The sequence below is a fragment of the Corylus avellana genome, chromosome ca2 (genome assembly GCF_901000735.1).
Source record: "Corylus avellana chromosome ca2, CavTom2PMs-1.0".
Classification (NCBI taxonomy): Eukaryota; Viridiplantae; Streptophyta; class Magnoliopsida; order Fagales; family Betulaceae; genus Corylus; species Corylus avellana.
Genome location: NC_081542.1, coordinates 6,250,832 through 6,255,624, shown reverse-complemented (window position 1 = coordinate 6,255,624; position 4,793 = coordinate 6,250,832). Strand labels below are relative to the sequence as shown.

The 4,793-nt window shown below is 32.4% G+C and overlaps 1 protein-coding gene across 8 annotated transcripts in view; it reads left to right on the top strand.

Moving 5' to 3' along the window:
* Nucleotides 1–4,793, top strand: part of LOC132168666 (sugar transporter ERD6-like 5) — an 11,618-nt gene that overhangs the window by 2,273 nt on the left and 4,552 nt on the right. The window lies entirely within an intron of this gene.

Here is a 4,793-nt window from a genome sequence, read left to right as displayed (position 1 = left end):
AATAGATATTTACTCAACTGTACATCTGTCTGGTCTATGAAATAAACTGAACTGGATAAACCCGTAATCAATGTCATGTTTACGGTACTGGACCACTGTACTACATGAGCTAATTAATTGGTCCCATAAAATCTTCTTTATAGTTGACGAGTTTTGACCACTTAATTTATTAGGGTAAAATTCACTTAACTTCCTCAAACTACCATCTTAATGATAATGTACTCCAAAACTATCAATTGCGACAATTTACCCCTCAAACTACCAAAACAAAACAATGTACCTCCAATTTTAACCCTAACTAAAATAAAAACAAAAATACTAAATTTTTTTTTTTTTTTTTTTTTTTTAATTTGAAGGGTATTTTTGTCTTATTGAAATTTCTATAAGGGTAATTTCATCATTTTGTTAGCATTTTGGGATATATTGTCATTGTTTTAGTAGTTTGGGGGTACATTGTCATTGGGGTGATAGTTTTAGAGGGTTAAGTGGACTTTACCCAATTTATTAATATTAAAAAAAGAGGAAATAATTAAATAAAATTATAAAAATGTAAAGATTGGCAATGTTTGCTTACAATTGGTTTATAAGATATGATGCGTGAGCTTTTTCATCAAGGCTCCTAATAAATGACTTATGATCTCATCAATTATCATCTTTGAGTGTTTTGTGTATGAGCTTAATTTTTATGTGATTAATTAATTAGTAAACTATACTCTTGTGGATTTATGTTTTTTATTCGTCTACGTGGTGATTAATTTTTATGGTCAAATGGTCGTTTTCTTTTGATAAATTATAATAGAATTACTTCATGCTTTGGAATTAATCTATTTTAAGACCTTGATTTTTTAATTTATACCCCCTTCTTTTATTGGTCACAATTGAAACATAATTTATAAAAGCGAGAGCTTATGAAGCTAAGAGTTCTTTAAATAATTTGGACGAAGAAAAGTATAAAAAAAATGATAATTCTTCACGCCGGCTGACATATAAAATACGAGTGAAGAGTAGCATTACTCCATAAATAATTAAGCAATTGTTAAAACACAAACACCCAATGAGAAAATGCACCATTTTTCACCCATTGACCTAACAAATAAACCCATCACCGTCCCATGGAAAATAGAGAGTGAAATTAAATCTAGACCATTAAAAATTACATCACAACACCTAAACTACCAAATCCTTTATTTGTTTTTAGGTCACACTACTCTCTCTTGGAGGTTAGGACTTCAAAAGGTCAATACTTTTATGGGAATGGGATGATGCATGTTACAAGACTAATAATAGAGGTATTTTAAAATTAAAATACTTAGAGATAATAAGTTATCTTTATAGAATTAGATTTATAATTTAAATATTAGATCATATGTCATCATTAAAGATAGTATATTTTCATTAGAAGTAGTTTATTTCTATTAGTCTTTTATATCTATTATGTTTTGTAAGACCAAATTTATTAATGAAATTAAGTAAAGATTAATATTATTTAGAATTTAGTTGAACTTGGAGACATTAAGGTTACTCAAACTACACTTTATGGTGTTTAAGTAATTAAGCCCGTAATAATGCACAATAATTATATTTAGACAAGGTTCAGTTCTGGGCATATAGTGTATATAGAGAAAAATACAAGGGGCTATTGGTTAAAAAACCAGGTGCCTCAAAAGCATGCACCCATGACACCATCCGCAATACGAGAATACTCTTGGTCTTGGAGACATGCGATAGAGAAAGCATGGAAGAATGTTGGTTTGTCCTTTTCAACACTCCAAGACGTGGGCAACTATATATTATACACGCAAGCGGTAGCACCAAGGAACTGTGACATTATATATATATATATATATATATATATATATCTTTCTCCGTGAATTCGCTGGAGTTTTGTCTTAATTAATATATTACAAATTGAGATTAAGGAAGTGTTTCTTCGTTGGTGTGCTTCTCAGGGCTCTACGCTCTAGGCCGCACGGGCACCAACATAAAAATTAAAAGACGCGCTTAACTAAATAATTATTTAACGGACATAAATTTAATTCAAACAGAGGAAATATGATTGAGATTTCTTAGAATTTAAAGGTCGAAACATAACTTATTTTAGACAGTTAAATGAGATAAATGACTGAGATTTATGAATTTGAGAATCTTAAATTTAAAGAAAATTTTAGGAGATCTCAATCCGAAGAAATATCTTCCAACTTTTTTTGGACATATCCACACAAGTGGGGAGAGGGAAATTCAAACTACTGACCTCCGAAGCGTAATCATAACCGATTGAGCTACCTCTTGAAGACTCATCAAACCCATTTAAAATAGTGTCAAGTGTTTATAAACATTTAAAACGCACATTAAATTTTTAAGGTCATTAAGAATTAAGAAAATTTATGGAATAATGCTGAATACCATTTTTTTATCTTCCTAAAGTTGATGTGATTTTAAAATCTACATCAACTTTAAAAGTACCAAAAAAAAAAAAATAATCTCTAACATTACTCAAATTTTTGTCATTATTTAATTAATAATGGCGAAAAGGATGGGGAAGAAATTTACAATATAGCATGTGCGTGTCTGGTATGTATTGTGAAATCGGGGGGGCAGATATGGACCCGGCGATGCCGGTTGCTGCTCTTACAAGCCAAGCCTTTATGCAGAAACAATGGCCGCACCCCAGGCCCACGTTGAGCAACTTGATCACATGTACTAATTGATATATGATTTTTTTAGCATTTTTAACAGTATTTGAAATAGTTTATATATATATATATATATTTTTTTTTTTTCTATATCATATGTAATTTTAATTATAAAAAAAAATGTCTTATATGTCGGCCCATGGAGGTGTGGTTCATTACTTACTTCATTGTGGATATTACACAATAATGTCTTTTTGCCACATAACTTTACTGTTGTTTATTTTTTTAATTTTTAATTATTTTTAAGTTTACTTGGTTTAAATAATTTAAAATTTTTTTTCTTCCACTCTTATGCGGACATGTAAAAGAAAAATAATAATAGTAATAAAATTACAGTCTTATTTGCTGTGCTTAGTCACAAAGTAGATTAATTATCTGAACTTAGGCCCAATTGGACCTGTAGCTAGTGAAGGTTTTTCCTACCCAAGCAAGCAACCTTTGGTTCATATGGCACATCAGCATCTAGCCCATTATCTCAACTTAGGCCCAATTAGATTTTTGAGGCAGCTTCTAGGTCACCCTTGACCCAAATAGAGAATCGGAATCTCAAGAAGCTAAGCAGCCTTTACCTACTTATGGTAAACATTGACTTTTGCCCCAACTTGACCGGTGCCAAATAATTGAAACCCCTCGATTGACTTTGACTTTGAGCCATTATATTCAAATAAACATATAGGATTCTATATGGGGTATAGGTAAGTGGTAAAATCTTTGAGAAATGCTATACACGTTTAATCCAAAATTTAACGGTGATTTTTACGTCATTTTAAGGACTGTGTACTTAAAAGTGTGGAAGTGAGAACCTGTATAGTATTTCTCAAAATCTTTACCCGGTATTATTCGAACCATGTGTTTTATTTTGGAAGAAGTGAGAGTTTGCTTGTTAATACCATTCATAACAATTAAAAAAATGTGTAGAAAAACTTAAAAGGTTTTTTTTTTTTTAAAAAAAAGAGGTTTTGGTATGGGGTGGTTAAACCATTCTAAAGGCCATGAGGTGGCTGAATCACCTTCGGGCCATACCATCTCCAAGGCTATGGGTGGCCGAACCACTTCCTCCAACCATATCTTAGAGGGACTAAACCTTTAGATTTCAGAACATGTTTTTAAACAAAAACAAAAAAAATACCCTCAAAACACATGAACACTTTTAGCATAATAGTTCTAAACCATATGCTTTAAGAATCAATCTCCTCAAGATATCCATTGTCACTGCTTACACAGATGTAATAGTAATTTTGAAAAGCTGAAAAATGGAAGAAGAACCCGGAGAAAAAATGTTGCATTTTTCGTATATTGTTCTGAGTGCACCCGCCAAATATAAAATTTTGTTCTGACCTTAACTTTCAAACCCCATATCAGATTAAGCTCTTAGTTGGAGAAGTAGATATATGTCAAAGCTCTTTGTTGACAATCAAACCGACCAATTCTCAAATGCCCACCTTCTTTTCCCCCACCAAAGTGTTGAAAAGTAATGGCTCATATTGGTCAAAGGATGACATTTGAAGCATAATCTCTCAATCCAATGTCTGCACTGAATGAAGAAAATTCTGCCCACACTTTTGGACTTTTGGTTAAGTCATCCTACATTTCTTGACATTTATTGCAAACCGTGCAAACCGTGTGCATGTTTTTTCCTTTGTTGTGGGAACAGTGGCCGGAAGAGAGCAACTTGTGTTGAGCTCTGCAGAAAATATAGAGCTAGTACTAGAGAATTGAGAGTACTAGAAAGTGAGAGAGAATTGAATTTGGGTGTATTATTTTTGGGTTTTGGGTTTGTGAGTGTTTTAACACTCTTTTGTGTTCTCCCCTTTTGAATTAGTGAAATCGCTCTCTACTTTTGAACTCTAGACGTAAGTAAATTGTCGAATCACGTAAATCTTGCCTCCTTGTTATTTTGTTTATTTTTCTTTAAATACTATATCACGTTTGTTCTGCTTGATTGATTGATTGTATGAGAGATTCGAGAACTCCTCGGAGGCATGTTGGGACTTGTATGGAAGACTAGTCAATGAGCTCGCACCAGGTTTTAGTGTTCGATCGACTTGCAGGGTTGAGACCAGCTTGATGTCGGAGAGTTGCATGAACATTACAACTTAG